The sequence below is a fragment of the Pleurodeles waltl genome, chromosome 1_1 (genome assembly GCF_031143425.1).
Source record: "Pleurodeles waltl isolate 20211129_DDA chromosome 1_1, aPleWal1.hap1.20221129, whole genome shotgun sequence".
Lineage (NCBI taxonomy): Eukaryota > Metazoa > Chordata > Amphibia > Caudata > Salamandridae > Pleurodeles > Pleurodeles waltl.
In genome coordinates, this window is record NC_090436.1 from 68,508,721 (window position 1) to 68,526,110 (window position 17,390).

General features: G+C 50.2%; 1 protein-coding gene across 1 annotated transcript in view; it reads right to left on the minus strand.

Moving 5' to 3' along the window:
• CNTFR (ciliary neurotrophic factor receptor) overlaps positions 1-15,882 on the minus strand; it is an 839,293-nt gene extending 823,411 nt beyond the window's left edge. Inside the window, exon 1 of the mRNA XM_069214363.1 lies at positions 15,727-15,882. The gene's annotated coding sequence lies outside the window, so the exon portion shown is untranslated. The remainder of the gene's footprint in view (positions 1-15,726) is intronic.
• Between the last annotated feature and the right edge of the window lie 1,508 nt (positions 15,883-17,390).

A 17,390-nucleotide genomic window follows, 5' to 3' on the forward strand; every position in this document is an offset into this window, starting at 1 on the left:
TGCTGCTCTGATCAGCGTCAGGATTGGCCGCGGGGAAGGCTGGGAGTCTGTGCCTGCAGCCTGGAGCGACGACAGAGGAACGGAGCAGCGTAACGCGGAATTGAGGTAAGTGTTTATTTTTTTCTATTATTTTATTTTATTTCCCCGCACGCCGCACCTCAAATGGTGTCAACTGTACCACGCATATAGATGTGTGTCTACAACATATACATTTCTTGGTGGTAAAAACTGTCAGGAACATTTTGATTTGCCTGCAGTAAACAGCGGAGTGTTTGATATTAGCACCATATTATATATTTTTATATTGTTACTGTGTTATTTCACTGGATATAATTCTGCACAACAAATCACAATGCTGCCAACAGCTTTACCGCTGCCTGATTCAATTACCACAGACACAAAACTCTTAGCAATACTGTCCTCAGTCAGGTAACTGGTAGTAGCTCCATCCTTAAGGGAATTGTGTGAGCTGCAGCAAATAACTTAATCTTTATGTTCTACCTTCCACGTCCCTCTCAAAAGTGGTGCCCTGAAATAGCAACGAATATATCCTTAATATAATTCACTTATGCACACTTGTGACTCATAATGATGGGTCTAAGAACCTGGAAGTGAAAGAGGCAACAACGATGTGATAGCAATGGTGGCCTTGAGGGTAATTTGATGCTCATGTTACCAAAACTCACAGGCCACTTCATAAATGCACATTTGGGGTACGTTTGACATGGCCCTCTCTGTAGGGTCATCCCCAAACGTTGTGCCTTCACCCCTCCTGTTTTCTGAACCTGTTTTGTTGGCTTTTAGGTCTCTGTGCACTTTACCACTGATAACCAAAGTTAAAGTGGTTGTGCTCACTTTAAACATGGTAAAATTGGCATACATCCAATTGGCACACTTAATTAACTTGACAATCCCTAATAAACTGGTACTACATGTACCCAGGGCATTTAAATTAAATGCTTCTAGTGGGCCTGCAGCACTTATTGTGCCACCAACATAAGTAGCCCTTTAACCCAGTCTCAGGCATGCCATTGCAGTATGTGTGTGGAGTTGTAAATGGTACAGTTGGATTTTAAATCACAATGGTGAAAATGTCACTTTTAGAAAGCAGGTATTTTGTTGTCCTCACCACTTGGTGCCTGCAGCCTTTTTCCTGGGTCACATGACTAGGTATAGCTGTCAGATGATTTTTGTGTATTCCTCCCAGACAGTATCACAATAGAGGATCTAGGTGTTTTCAGAATGGGCCATCTCTGGCAGGACGGGTGGCGAAGCTGTGACCTACCACACTTGCACTTCAAGGTACTGACTCATTTCACACACAAAGGACTTCAGACTTGCCTATCGTGCTCCCAGACAGACTGGGACCTGGGCAGGGAAAAGGGACATTCCAGACAACGTTGTAGGGGGAAACTCCAGGGCCTTCTTTCACTTCATAGTGGGCACCAGGTATAAAAAGGGGACCCTCAGACTCACTCTTCAGTAGATTTATGGACCTGTGGATATTACAGAACATTGCCCTGCTACCCTACTACACTTGAGGTCTGCCCTGCTGGCTGAGAAGCAAAGCTTTAACTGCCCCCTCATCCCAGGCTGAAGTGACTCCAAGAGTCAGCTGAATGACCTCCCGTTTTGAGCTATAGGGACACAACAAGCTCGAGGCCTCCCTGCAGCTGCCTATCTGACCTGCTGCCTAGACCTGCGACTGGACGTGCAACTGGAACTGCTCGAGTCCATATGGCCTCTGCTGAAGTGAGTTCCTGATCCCCAAGAGGTGCCCTACAGGTCATGGCCCTTTTGTGGCATAATTTGAGCTCCATCCTGGAAGAAAGGAAGACATTATGAAATGTTGGCTCTTTGCGACCGTGAATGGGCCTGTTTGTGCCAAGATCTTTCTGCCCATGCCAACCATCAAAACAATGCTCCAGTGAACATTAATTTTCTCGCTATAGTGACCACCAGTGGTGACCGGTAATGCAAGATCTGCACCAGCGGTGACCATCTGTGAAGTTCACCCTGCTCCTCCCAGCCTCTACTGTGAACTGGATGTTTTGCAATAGACTTTGGAAGGTAACTCTTTCAGCAGGATCAACCTGGTCCCTATATAAGGCCGCAACTCCATTGCGAATAGCCTGAACTGTGAATTTGACCCAGTCTCGCATGACCAGATAACCGCTATGTAAGGTAGTACTTCTTGAGTGCTAGTTCACATGCACATAACTACCTTTGAGAATCATCTCACACATTTTAATCCTTGAGCACACTGTGATCAAACCTAAGACGTTAAAAAGTGAACTAAGCAGCAGATTAATTGCTTTGCGTAAAAGGTAATGCATTCTATTTGCACCCTGCAACACCCTGGATTGTGAAAGAACAAAAGAGATACCACAAATATACAAATACAGTGGGTCTCATTAAAGTGGTTAGTAATTTTAAATCATCTTGGGTTTTTCAGAATGTAATGTTTAGGTCTAGCGTAAGTGTTCAACCTCGTGTATGCTTTTAGTATACTTATTATGGCTTAAAGCAATTTCATTTGTTGGTTGCAGTGTCCTTTAAAAATTCTTGCTCACTACTGGTCACTTCTGCCCTTTTCTCCCTCCTTTTCAGATTCAGAGCAGTGACCAACTACTGTATTTTTCCACTTTGGTTTCTTTATCTTCTCGATGATATGCAGACTGTGTTTGAGCTGTGGAATATCTGAAGCAGAGCTGTGTGTCACCAGCATACTGGTGAATCTCAGTGTTCTTATCCGGGAATAGAGCACCAAGAGGAACCACCTTGAAGTTGAAGATGACAAGAGACTGTGTGAAACCTGGGGGACTCTGCAGGTGAAAGGGGTCTTTTGGAACCTGGAGGTGCCCATGTGAGCAAACTGGTATTGGCTAGAAAGGTAGGAGGAGAACCAGTTAAGGAGACTGTCTTCTTGACAATGTCAATTCACAGTACGCTCAGATACGAAATTGATTTTGTCTAAGTTTCTTTTTCCAAATCTAATAATTCATATTGTTATAGGGGATCCAATTACTGGAACAAACTGTTCATTTATGCAGCATCTTTCCACACTATGCAATACTTGTCGAACCGTCTGCTTTCAAAAGCAGCTGTATTTTCAGCACTTTCAGCAGGTGTGCCATACATTGAACAGGAAAATGCAAATGGTTCTCATTAATTATCTAACATTTTAAACAGGACATTGCAATAACTTCTCAGCCTGGCTGCTGTACTTTCAGCAGGACTAAAGCAACAGCTGTCAGTAGGGCTGCTGTATGGTAAAGAGGAAAGTGCCAACATCTCGGTAGGGATGATGAACAAGAAAGGTTCTGCAGTACTCAGTGGGGCTGCTTCTAGTTTAATAGGACAGTACTAGCATCAGTCTGCAGTGCTGCTATACTTTGAATAGGACAGTGCCAAAAGTTGTCAGCAGTCCTACCATGCTTTAGGACCCGGATGCCCCCAGTAGGCCTCCACCCCAACACCCGCCAAACGCCAACCGACAGAGTCCTAGTGTCTTTTAGCATTGGGAGAATTTTATTAAGATTACACACACTGTGCAGGATTAGTTGAATCACATCATAACTCATAAACAAAAAGGTCACAAAAACGCACACCCTGTAAATCAAAGTCATTAGTCAATATTTGAACCAAGGATCCGGCCGCGTCCCCAACCACCGTTGGACCACACAGGTGAGCCATACTTCACCTGTATCCCTGGTGGGGGGGGGTCAGCTCCAAAACCTAACTGTACCTTATTCCTCGTGCTCCAGGTCCCCCCCCAACACCAGTCCGCCGTGGGGGTGCAACGGTGTGGTCAGGAGCCCAATTCATCACCCCAACAACCTGGGCACCCTAGCGCCCAAGCTGGTGTGTACATCCGTCAGTTGGTTCAGGCCTGCAGGATCCTACCCTCGTTGTTATCTTTGTTGTTATCCTCAGTACCCTGATTTGAGTACCCCTCAGTTGTTTAGGGTGCATTTAGTATCTTCTGTCACGCAAACTACACTCAACCTACAGCCTATATCTAAGGGATGGGAGGGTGGGTGAATGCACCAGTCCACGCCCAACCGCCCGTGCCGCATCCACCAGAAAGGTGAAATACCCCCTCAGGGATGCGGCACGGGCCGGAAGTGACAAGCATTGTGCGCGCCACCCCCTGATTCCCGCGACAAACGCTTCCGCCCCGCCCGTCTCATGAGACGGGCGGGGCGGAAGTCACCCCTCAGCAATGCTGGATGGGCGCATGAGGCCGGGGGCCGCGGTGGTCCCGGGTCCTAAACGCAGCACCTCCCCAACTGGGGAGGCGCTGTCATAAACTGGGTAATGCCAACCCTTCCTAACTGGCCTACTGTAGTTAGTAAAAGCCATTACTAGCACTTTCATCGGGGCTCTTTTACTTTTAACAGCCAAAGACCTGCAACTTTCAGCTGGCTTCTAAGCTTTGAACAGGACAGGCCAGGGCTTCACAGCAGTGCCTGTCTACTTTGAACAGATCAGTACTGGCGCTTCAAAACAGGGCTTATATTCTTAGAAAATGAGAACACTAACACTTCCCAACTGGGCTGCTGTACCTTTAATAGATGTATACCCGCACTTTCTGCCGCTCTGTAATCCTTTGAAATGGACAGTACCAGCACTTCTCACTGGAGCGTCCATACTTTCGAAAAGACATTACCAGCTCATCCCATATATTTGTACCTGCAAGGTACTTCCAATCCTCAGTGCGACTGCCATGCTTTTAATAGGACACTGCCAATACTTCTCAGTGGGGCTTCTATACTTGTAATGGCATGGTACCCTCAATTCTCGGTGCAGCCGCTATGCTTTCCAGTTGGCAGTCTTTGCTTGTAGATCTTCCCACCATTGGAGGAGGAGAGCATGCATTCCAATGGGCAGTTTGGAACAGTTTCCCTCCACTGAACTTTAGAAAAGGGAAGTGCGCATTCCAATGAGAATAAGAACAATCTCCATCTAAAGGGGGGACGTGCAGTCCAATGGGCAGTAGCAACTGTCTACATGTAAAAGGGGGCAAACAATCCAATAGACAGTAGGAAAGGTCTCTATCTAAAGGAGGGAAAGCAATCCTATGGGCAGTAGGATTGGTCTCCATTTAAAAAAGGAAGCAATCCTAGGGGCAGTAGGAACGGTTTCCATCTAAAGAAGGCCAAACAATCTTTTAGGCAGTAGGAACGGTTTCCATTGAAAGGGGGAAAGCAATCCAAAGGGGAATAGTAGAAAAGGTCTCTAACTAAAAGGGATGCAAGCAATCCTATGGGCAGTAGGAATGGTTTCCGTCTAAAGGGAGCCAAGCAATCCAATGGGCAGTAGGAAGGGTTTCCATTTATGGGGGCAAGTAATCTTATGGGCAGTAGGAATGGTCTCCATTAAAGGGGGCAAGTAATTATGTGGGCAGTAGGAACAGTCTCCATCTAAAGGGGGTAAAACAGTCCAATGTGCAATAGGAAACAATCTCCATCTAAGGGTGGACATGCAGTCCAATGGGCAGTAGCAACTGTCGCCATTTAAAAGGGGGCAAACAATCCAGTGGGCAGTAGGAAAGGTGTCTAACTAAAAAGGATGCAAGCAATCCTATGGACAGTAGGAATGGTTTCCATTTAAAGGGGGCAAGCAATCTTATGGGCAGTAGGAATGGTCTCCATCTAAAGGGGGCCAACCAATCCTATGGGCAGTAGGAATGGTTTCTATTTAAAGGGGGCAAACAATCTTATGGGCAGTAGGAATGGTCTCCATCTAAAGGGGACCAATCAATTTAATGGGCAGTGGGAATTGTTTCTATTTAAAGGGGGCAAGCAATCTCATGGGCAGTAGGAATGGTTTTCATCTAAAGGGGGCCAACCAATCCAATGGGCAGTAGGAATGGTTTCTATTTAAAGAGGACCAATCAATCTAATGGGCAGTGGGAATGGTCTCCATCCAAAGGGGGCTAGCAATCTTTTGGGCAGGAGGAAAGGTCTCCATCTACAGGACTATCCACCAATAGAAAGAGGGGTTCTACATTCCGATATACAGTATGAAAATGTCTGCCTCCATAGAACTTCTCGGGGTTCAGAACCACGCGTGAGGAAAGGACCTATACTGCACAGCTACGTGCTGTGCAACACTGAGCCTAGACCAGTTCACGCCGGCTACAGACTAACAGTGGTCTCGACCGGGGTGTCCAGAGTTCCACAGTCCCATGTAAAGGCGCTATACCATTGCTGTGCTCACACTCCATTAATGCATAAGAACTCACTAAGCACTCATTACGGGTGGCCTACTTAATGGCGAAATGTGTGGCAATAGGATTTAATTAGGTTTGATTACCAGATCACTCTCATTAAGGGCCTCAGTGTACGTCTGATTACCAGATCACTCTCATTAAGGGCCTCAGTGTACGTCTGATTACCAGATCACTCTCATTAAGGGCCTCAGTGTACGTCTGATTACCAGATCACTCTCATTAAGGGCCTCAGTGTACGTCTGATTACCAGATCACTCTCATTAAGGGCCTCAGTGTACGTCTGATTACCAGATCACTCTTATTAAGGGCCTCAGTGTACGTCTGATTACCAGATCACTCTCATTAAGGGCCTGAGTGTACGTCTGATTACCAGATCACTCTTATTAAGGGCCTGAGTGTACGTCTGATTACCAGATCACTCTCATTAAGGGCCTGAGTGTACGTCTGATTACCAGATCACTCTCATTAAGGGCCTGAGTGTACGTCTGATTACCAGATCACTCTCATTAAGGGCCTCAGTGTACGTCTGATTACCAGATCACTCTCATTAAGGGCCTCAGTGTACGTCTGATTACCAGATCACTCTTATTAAGGGCCTCAGTGTACGTCTGATTACCAGATCACTCTTATTAAGGGCCTGAGTGTACGTCTGATTACCAGATCACTCTTATTAAGGGCCTCAGTGTACGTCTGATTACCAGATCACTCTCATTAAGGGCCTGAGTGTACGTCTGATTACCAGATCACCTGTAATGAGGGAGGAACTGCACCTTCGCACATTCATATGTGCACAGCCTTCCACCCTCGGCACCCAGAAACAGTGGGACTGGGTGGGTGCCCTGCGAGGCTGCCTCCACAGGGCCCAACACATGGGCCTCGGCTGCCTCCACAGGGGCCAACACATGGGCCTCCAAAGTGGGACTGGCTGGGTCCCTGCTGAGGCTGCCTCCCCCGGGCTGGACACAATGAGGCTCGACTGTGGGGCTGGGTGGGGGCCCTGTTGAGGCTGCCTCCACGGGACCGGACACAATGGGCCTCAACAGTGGCACTGGCTGGGTGCCCTGCGGAGGCTGTGTCCACAGGGGCCAACACATGGGCCTCCTAAGTGGGACTGGCTGGGTCCCTGCCAAGGCTGCCTCCACGGGACCGGACACAATGGGCCTCAACAGTGGGACTGTCTGGGTGCCCTGCGGAGGCTATGTCCACAGGGGCCAACACATTGGCCTCCTAAGTGGGACTGGCTGGGTCCCTGCGAGGCTGTCCACAGGGGCCAACACATTGGCCTCCTAAGTGGGACTGGCTGGGTCCCTGCGAGGCTGTCCACAGGGGCCAACACATGGGCCTCCTAAGTGGGACTGGCTGGGTCCCTGCGAGGCTGTCCACAGGGGCCAACACATGGGCCTCCTAAGTGGGACTGGCTGGGTCCCTGCGAGGCTGTCCACAGGGGCCAACACATGGGCCTCCTAAGTGGGACTGGCTGAGGGCCCTGCGGAGGCTGACTCCCCCTGGCTGGATACAATGAGCCTCGACTGTGGGGCTGGGTGGGGGCCCTGTTGAGGCTGCCTCCACGGGACCGGACACAATGGGCCTCAACAGTGGCACTGGCTGGGTGCCCTGCGGAGGCTGTGTCCACAGGGGCCAACACATGGGCCTCCTAAGTGGGACTGGCTGAGGGCCCTGCGGAGGCTGACTCCCCCTGGCTGGATACAATGAGCCTCGACTGTGGGGCTGGGTGGGCTGCCTCTACACAGGGCCGGACACAAAGAGCCTCGACAGTGGGACTGGGTGGGTGCCCTGCGAGGCTGCCTCCACAGGGCCCAACACATGGGCCTCGGCTGCCTCCACAGGGGCCAACACATGGGCCTCCAAAGTGGGACTGGCTGGGTCCCTGCTGAGGCTGCCTCCCCCGGGCTGGACACAATGAGGCTCGACTGTGGGGCTGGGTGGGGGCCCTGTTGAGGCTGCCTCCACGGGACCGGACACAATGGGCCTCAACAGTGGCACTGGCTGGGTGCCCTGCGGAGGCTGTGTCCACAGGGGCCAACACATGGGCCTCCTAAGTGGGACTGGCTGGGTCCCTGCCAAGGCTGCCTCCACGGGACCGGACACAATGGGCCTCAACAGTGAGACTGTCTGGGTGCCCTGCGGAGGCTATGTCCACAGGGGCCAACACATGGGCCTCCTAAGTGGGACTGGCTGGGTCCCTGCGAGGCTGTCCACAGGGGCCAACACATGGGCCTCCTAAGTGGGACTGGCTGGGTCCCTGCGAGGCTGTCCACAGGGGCCAACACATGGGCCTCCTAAGTGGGACTGGCTGAGGGCCCTGCGGAGGCTGACTCCCCCTGGCTGGATACAAAGAGCCTCGACAGTGGGACCGGGTGGTGCCCTGCCGAGGCTGCCTCCGCTCGGGGCTGGACACCGTGAGCCTCGATCAGGCCCCCAAGAGAAACTTTTCGTTTGGGGCTGTCTGAGGTCAAAGGGAGCTTCGCGGCAGCTTCTGAGGGGCTTTTCCGTCTCTTCCACTCTCTCTCTCCCTCTGCAACAACGCATGCCGATGCCACTAGCACACATCGGCTCCGGAAAACTTGGCCAAGACTCGTTTCATCCAGACCCTGGGCCTGGTGCACGCGGCACCGACTTCTGAGCGCAGATAATTTATTCAGCAGCAACATTTGTTTCCATTACTGGGCTGACCATGATAAATTATACACAAGCCAGGCACTCTTCCTTGTCAGAGTGAATATTCGTGATTTTTTTTTTTACCTAAACAGTGCAAGTTTAGGACAAACACGGAGGTTTCCTCGCTCTTTGTGCATCAGAAATCTTACGAAAGCTGGAATGCGCTCCGTGATTTAGCAAAGACCCCCAGGAGTCATTCTGCCACACACGCACGCGGCGCGCCCCCAGAGTCACTGGGGTTTGTGGGACACGTCGAGAAATTCGACGTGTCCTACAAAACAAGCCCTTCGGAGGCCGGAGTGAAGCCTTTACTGCGAGTCCGAGCCTACATCCGCCTTACCATTCGAATTGAAACACAAAAAAAGTTTTCCGTATGCACAAAACTTCGGAAGCAGTTTCTAGGCGCCGAACCGCCTCGAAACCGAACCCCAAAAAGTGCGAGAGTGAGCGCATCTCAGATCACCGGACAGCTGCCGGGGAAGTAGCCATAATCTGTGCAAAAACGGCTTTTGAGTATCGCTTGCTCAGAGCTGCTAGAAAGCGTAAGTGTCAAAGGTCACCCTTTCCACGAACAATATCAAAACTCACCAAAAAGCGCAGCGCCTTGACAGCAGTTAGAGCAAATACCATCTAGAAAGACTGGCTCGTCAGAAATAAAATAAAATTTCATATCAGCAGCAATATTTTCGGGGTAGGGCTCGTCATTCCAGCTAAATAAAGAAACCCAGCAGGAAACTTAAAATGTTCACAAGGAATTAGTATGAGAGTAATTTACATAAAATGAATTTCAGTGGAGATTAATTCTATACGTGTTTGGTAACATGAATACATAAATGGATTTTATCTACTTGATTCGTCAGCAAGACCAGCCCAATCACTGCACTAGCTTTGGCAACCTTTATTGATGATACAAAGTTTTCAGAGCTGATATGTACCTAATCTCTTCACTATTCAACACAACAGCATCATAGACACATTTTCGACTTCTTCGAAAAAAATATAATTAAAAAAAAATCACAAAAGGTCATGCAGAGTGTAAAGTCACGTCGACTCAGCTTCAGGGGAATATGAATAACAAAAAAATAGTAATAATGTTAGAAAGTAGATTTCTGACATTTTAGTTTTGGAGAACTAAACTGACTGAGAGAAAAGCCAACAAATAGAAAAGATGAAAACGCAAGATATACTGTGTAACTTTCCCATAACTTCTTAAAACACGATAGCTTATTAAATGGTGATCAGAAAAATACACACGCTGATGACATACCATTTCTCGAAGGTATAAATTAACCTGTTGTGAATTTCAAAGTCCATGTAAGTAAACAAACAGTGCTTAAAAAACAGAAGGCCGCGTCCGTGTTTAGAAGCTGTTCGATTTTGAAATGCTAAAACAGTTTAGTTACATATCAGGCACACAGAGAGAAAACACACAGTTCTTCGCATTTTAAGGTCACTTCGGAAATGGCACGAAGAACCTCTTACTAACCAGGCAGATAAATAGAAAATATAAAGTTCTTCAATTTTTCAGGCCATTTTGGGAAATAGTGCGTAGAACAAGATGGAAAGTACAAAATTCCTTCAAGTTTTCCAGGTCATTTTGGGAGATAGTGCAAATACCCTGTTATCGGGCACATATATGGAAAGTGCAAAGTGCACAATTTTTCAAACCACTTGTGAAATGGTGCAAAAAGTCTTACTTGTCAGGCAGATAGATAATACAAAGGTCTTCCCATTTTTAAGGCCACCTTCGGAAACAGTGCAACGGTCCTATTACCGAGCACATAGAAAGTACAAACTCCTTTACATTTTTTCAAGCGGCTTGTGAAACAGTGCAAAGTCCCTCTTACTTATCAGCTTATCAAAGTGCAAAGTCCATCACAGTTTCGGGCCCCTTGGCCAATAGTGCAAAGTCCCTCCCGTGGACCAGGCAGATGGACAGAGTGATAGTGCAATGTCGCTCCAATTTACCAGGCAGCCCGTCTTGCAGAGGAGGCAGATTGTTAAACAACGTGATTTATGCGGTGGACAGATAAAAAGTGCCCTGTACGTATTCATCAGGCACCTGGTTAAATAGTGCAAGGCCCTCGGTTATTGTGCAGTCTGATAAAAGTTCACTTCTTCCCCGCGGGCTCTCCCTCCCCCCAGGCATTGTCCCTTTAAAGGCCTGTGAAATTGAAAGAGATGTTCTCTTTGAGGGCGAGGGGTGAGGCGTCGCCGAGAAAACAGAATGGCCGCACTTTTAAACAATTCGACAAGCTATTGAAAAGGCTCCCCTTCCTTGCCCATTGATGAATTGGCTCCCTCGACCTGGTCAGTCGTGCACACACTGGGATGGGGCAGGCACGTGCACACCACCACGCGCGCGCACGCACAGTCATGTAAACTTAAGCGCACAAATGCAGTCTAATCAAAGGGTAAGGCACACTTTACAAACTACACAACATGTCGTCTTAGTCCACTTTTTTCTGTAAAGCAAACTTGAACTAAACTTGTGGAGAGACTCCACAGTTTATACATGTAACCATTTTAACATGACGTTTAAAGTTCAATTAAAGGCAGAAATAACCGGAGATGTGCAACTATCACATGGGGCGAATTGGGGAGTAGAAAGAACAAATATAGTTAGGAGAAAGCAGAGGGAACCTAATTCACTAAAATGGCTTTAATCCAAACGGAACCCGGATGGATGCTCTGTTCAAACCCTCGGACATTCAAAGTGACAGCAAACCAAATCAGACAGCACTGGGGTCTGAACTCTGATGAACAGATACTTACAGGATGGGAACGGGGATTAATGATTGGTAAACAGCGTGAGTGCGCCTCATTGACACAATAAGAAAACAGCGCTAGATGCCGGCGTCTTACCGAGAACCCAGCATTCATGCAACACAGTGCCGTGACATGAAAACCCCCCCGTGAAGCATCCATGGAGGGTGCACCCCCGATCTTCTAGAGATATTACACCCCTCTCCCGGGCTCGTGGCCTCTCTTGAATTTGATCAACCTTACCTCTTATGTTTACTTTAAGGCGGCGTTAAAGAAACTAGCAAAGAAGCTCTGCGATTTTGTTAAACAAATACCTTATAATGGAAACTTCACGGGGAAGGTCTGTCTGTGTGGAACAGGCACCCTCCACAGTGCCTGCGTGGAACAGGCACACTCTACAGTGCCTGCGTGGAACAGGCACCCTCCACAGTGTCTGCGTGGAACAGGCAGCCTCCACAGGGTTTGCGTGGGACAGGCAGCACCGCAGGGTCGGCATGAGACACGCAGCCCCCACAGTGTCTGCGTGGGACAGGCAGCCTCCCCAGGATCTGCGTGGGACAGGCTGCCCCAGGGTCTGCATAGAATAGGCAGCCTCCACATGGCATGCATGAAATAAGCAACCTCTCCAGAGTCTACATGGAACAGGCAACTTTCCCTGTGTCTTGTATGCATGGAATAGACAGCCTCCCGTGTCTCTTCATGGGACAGGCAACCTCAGCAGGGTCATCATGGGACAGGCAGCCTTCCCATGGTATGCGTGGGACAGGCAGCCTCCACAGGGTCTGCGTGGGAGAGGCAGCCTCCACAGGGTCTGCGTGGAACAGGCAGCTCCATGGTCTGCATGGAACAGGCAGCACCCACCCTCCCCCTCCACGGTCCGCATGGGACAGGCAGCCTCCCCAGGGTCCCCATGGAACAGACAGCCTCTCCAGTGCTTGCATGGAACAGGCAGCCTCCCCAGGGTCTGCGTGGAACAGGCAGCCCCGCAGGGTCTTCGTGGGACAGACAGCTCCACCACTGTCTGCATGCAACAGGCAGCCTCCCCAGTGCTTGCATGGAACAGTCAGTCCCCCCAGGGTGCCTCCTCAGAATCTGCATGGAACAGGCAGACTCCCCAGTGTGTGCGTTGGGCAGAGAGCCTCCCAGGGTTTGCGTGGAACTGGGATCTTCCCCAGGGTTTGCGTGGAACAGGGAGCACCTGGGTCTGCATGGACCAGACAGCTTCCCCGGGGTCTGCATGGAACAGGGAGCCCCAGGGTCTGCATGGACCAGACAGCTTCCCCGGGGTCTGCATGGAACTCGGAGCCTCCCCAGTGTTTGAGTGGAACAGAAAGCTTCCCGGTGTCTGCATAGAACATGGAGCCTCCCCAGGGTCTGCATAGAACTGGGAGCCTTCCCAGAGTTTGCGTGGAACAGGGAGCCTTCCCAGGGTTTGCGTGGAACAGACAGCCTCCCCGGGGTCTGCATGGAACAGGGAGCCTCCCCAGGGTCTGCATGGAACAGGGAGCCTCCCCAGGGTCTGCATGGAACAGGGAGCCTCCCCAGGGTCTGCATGGAACAGGGAGCCTTCCCAGGGTTTGCGTGGAACAGACAGCCTCCTCGGGGTCTGCATGGAACAGGAGCCTCCCCAGGGTCTGCATGGTACAGGGAGCCTCCCCAGGGTCTGCATGGAACAGGGAGCCTCCCCAGGGTCTGCATGGAACAGGGAGCCTCCCCAGGGTTTTTGCGTGGACCAGGGAGCCTCCCCAGGGTTTGCGTGGAACAGACAGCCTCCCCGGGGTCTGCATAGAACAGTGAGCCTCCCCAGGGTTTGCGTGGAACAGACAGACAGCATCCCCGGAGTCTGCATAGAACTCGGAGCCTCCTCGGGGTTTGAGTGGAACAGGGGGCCTCCCCAGGGTCTGCATGGAACAGGGAGCCTTCCCAGGTTTTGCATGGAACAGACAGCCTCCCCGGGGTCTGCATGGAACAGGGGGCCTCCCCAGGGTCTGCATGTAACAGGGGACCTCCCTAGGGTCTGCATCGAACAGGGAGCCTTCCCAGGGTTTGCGTGGACCAGGGATCCTCCCCGGGGTCTACACAGAACATGGAGCCTCCCCGGGGTCTGCATGGAACAGGGAGCCTCCCCAGGGTTTGCGTGGAACAGACAGCTTCCACGGGGTCTACATAGAACAGGGAGCCTCCCCAGGGTTTGCGTGGAACAGACAGCTTCCCCGGGGTCTGCATGGAACAGGGATCCTCGGGGTCTGCATGGAACACGGAGCCTTCCCAGGGTCGGCAGGCCGTGAGCTGTTAGTTGGATACACGCAGGTACCAACAGGCGTTTCCCTTTCCGATTACATATACAAAGTTAACGAACTAACCTGGGGCATCATCGTATGTTCTCGAGTGTGTGTACACCAGCTCCTTACATGCGCGCGGGCACAACACTTTTAGGTCCACTTCCGCGTGTACCAAGAGGTAATCAATTCGATCTGCTAGGATATCATCTCCTTTTTTGTCCTCAAAGTGCACGAGAACAGCGCCTTAAGGCGAGAGGGTCTACTGTCTGCACTAAAGAACATACTCACACGTGTGCATGTGGAACCGGTGTCCCACCTGTACACAACGCAGTCAACTCGGTGTGCACACCATCTACATTGGCTGTGCTCCCACCTGTCCTCTGTGCACAAACATTCCGAGGGGTCGTTGTGCACACAGCCGCACGCCTCTACGTTCAGCCATCACCATTGCACAAAGACAAATCCGCCTATGTGAATATAGTCCCACCCCACGCTCCTGGCACGTGCATCTTAAATACCAGCCAGCAATACCTAGGTGGGCATGTGCACTACTTTATGCACACGCAGCGACTTCGGTGCGTAAACATATCACCTCAGTTATGCACAAAAGTGTCTCTCAAGCACTTCACCACGGACACATGCAACAAAATCAAAGTGCACAAAACTACAGAATTCCTTGGGTGTGCAGCTAGAAACCATCATCCACACGTACACCGTCAGCGTACACCGTTGTGTGCAAAAGTGTAGCGCTGGGTGTCCCCTCCCACATGCGACACCCACTATGTACGTAAATTAACGGCACATACATGCAAATGCGTGTGTGCACAGGATTGCAAGCGCCGCATCATATTTCTAGACATATACACCATCCTCTTTTAATGCACTCAACATCACATATGTTCACGTATGAGCCAACCTCAACACTTTGTGTATACATGTAGCATTTTATGTGCACACTAAGTGGGCATAAACAATACTAGATCCTTTGGCAAAACTGACAGCCTCAACCATGTATGCGAATCAGCTTCACGTGTAGTATTCGCAGTGAACACAACCGTAGGGCACACATGTTCACACAGTTACCGCCCGTGGAGTGCACACAACTCCAGTTCATCAATGTGTGCATACACAACATCCTGTGTACAAACTGACAACATTCTGCCTGTGCACAACCAGTGTTCCTGTGCTCAGCTCCAGGACGGGTGTGTGCACACAGCATCCCCTGGGTACCAGAGGGCACCCTAGTGCACACTCGTGGCGCTCACAGACAGCATCCCCCGGGCGCACGCTATCACAGCATCCTCGTGCCCCTGAGCTCAAGGACGGGTGTATGTAGAAAACATTCCCTGGGTACCAGGGGGCACCCTAGTGCACCCCTGTAGCGCACACAGACAGCATCCTCTGTGCGCACACTATCACAGCATCCTCGTGCACACCCGTGTCCTCAGCTCCAGGACGGGTGTGTGCACACAGCATCCCCTGGCTACCATGGGGCACCCTAGTGCGCACCCGTGGCGCACACAGACAGCATCCCCGTGCGCACACTATCACAGCATCCTCGTGCACACCCGTGTGGCTCAGCTTCAGGACGGGTGTGTGCACACAGCATCCCCTGGGTACCAGGGGGCACCCTAGTGCACCCCCGTAGCGCACACAGACAGCATCCTCCGTGCGCACACCATCACAGCATCCGCTGCGGGCCGGTGTGCACACCCGTGCGCTCGGCTCCCGGACGGGTGTGTGCACTGGCAGTGTACTCACCGTGCTCGGCCCCTGTACCCGCGGCTCCTCCTGCCTCTCCCAGGCCCACCACAGATCCAGTCCCCAGTGAAGATCTATTTATCCCCAGGCGTGTCCAGGCTCCTGGGCCAGCGGCAGCACCTCCCTCCGCGGCAGCCCGGCTTCGCACTGACTGCCCGGGCTGGAGGGGACTGAGCGCTTTAAACCCGCACACGCGTCGGGAGCACGTGACAGGCCGGGCCGGCTGAGGGAGGGCAGCGCCCCCTAGCTGCAGCTGGGGGAGGTGCACCCACTGGCACCGATCACTGGATGCTCCCAGCGTGCGTGCGTTCCGTACACCAGAATAAAGCATCCCTTGGCATCCCATGGGAGCATGTCTTTATTATTTGTGGGAACCGACCGCCACCATTTATTGAAAAGTGATTTTCAGGCGACCTTTCAGGAAAGAGAGTTTTTATTGACCTTCCAAATCACCTGCTGCAGGAAGAGCAGGCAAACCAAAATATTCGGTTTTTGAAGCAAATACGGTCAATATTTTTCAGCATTTTCTTGCCTCGCTCGTTTGCTTTCAGCAAAAATTTAATTTTTCGAGCCGCTATTATAGCAAGTAGCAAATTGCTATGATATGTGTTGTTACGCTACCCTGTGTTAATGTGATTGTTACACAACACTTGTACAGCACACTTGTTAGTGTAAACAGCTGACCCTGGGGCTTGCTGAGTAACTTAAAGTGGAGGTGGAAACAAAGTAGGTTTTGAAGTTTTTCCAGAACTTTAACAATTTTGCCGTAAATCGAAGATGGATTGGGAAAGAATTTCAGAGGGACAGAGGAAGAACTGAGAAACCTCTTCCTGCCAAACCTCGGTTTCTTAAATATCCTTTTTGCAGAACATATAATCTACAGCTTCTTCCACAAAATAAAACACTGGTGAAATTTGGATAACAAGAGCACCTGCTGGGCCACATTTATCAACACTTCCTGCCGGTGCAAACTTAATACAATTAGTGCAAACCAATGCAAGTTACTGATTTGGGAAATACTTTCCAGGGCACAACCCATTTTTAGCTGGAAATGTATCTAAAAGTGATGAAAAGTAGGCCTATGCATTATTTTGCACTTTTTTGTGTCAAGGGGGCGTCATATGGGTGGTACATTCACTTTCCCAAAATACCACTAATGGTTTTTGATGCAAAGCCATAGCTTCTAACAGCAACAGACAGGGATTTGCACCAAAAAATACCCCTGCTTGAGGCAGGCGCAACATGGGAGAAAAGCTTTAACTTATACAAATTTTACCAATTTTCATATTTCCTACACTGTATGGCACACATATAAAGTGAGAAAAGGTTTAATGTCAGTCTAAGATAGTGTTTTGTTTTGAAAGAATATCTTTTCAGTACAAAACCTATGCTAAACTCATGCACACACGGTTACACTACAGTGCAAAGTTTTATACGTGGCACAAAGCAGCCAGAAAGTGTGCCAGCACCTGGGAAGGCAGCAGCATTTCTTCGTAGACATGGCGTTGTCCTGCACTCTTCCTTGAGCATGAAATACGGCAGCTCCTCCGCTAAGGCAGAGGAGCGTCGCCTCACTGATTTTCCCAAAAAGGATAATTAAAATTATAATAACTTACATTACATTATTATCATTTTATTTTTCCTTGTAGGGCGAGGTCAGCTGG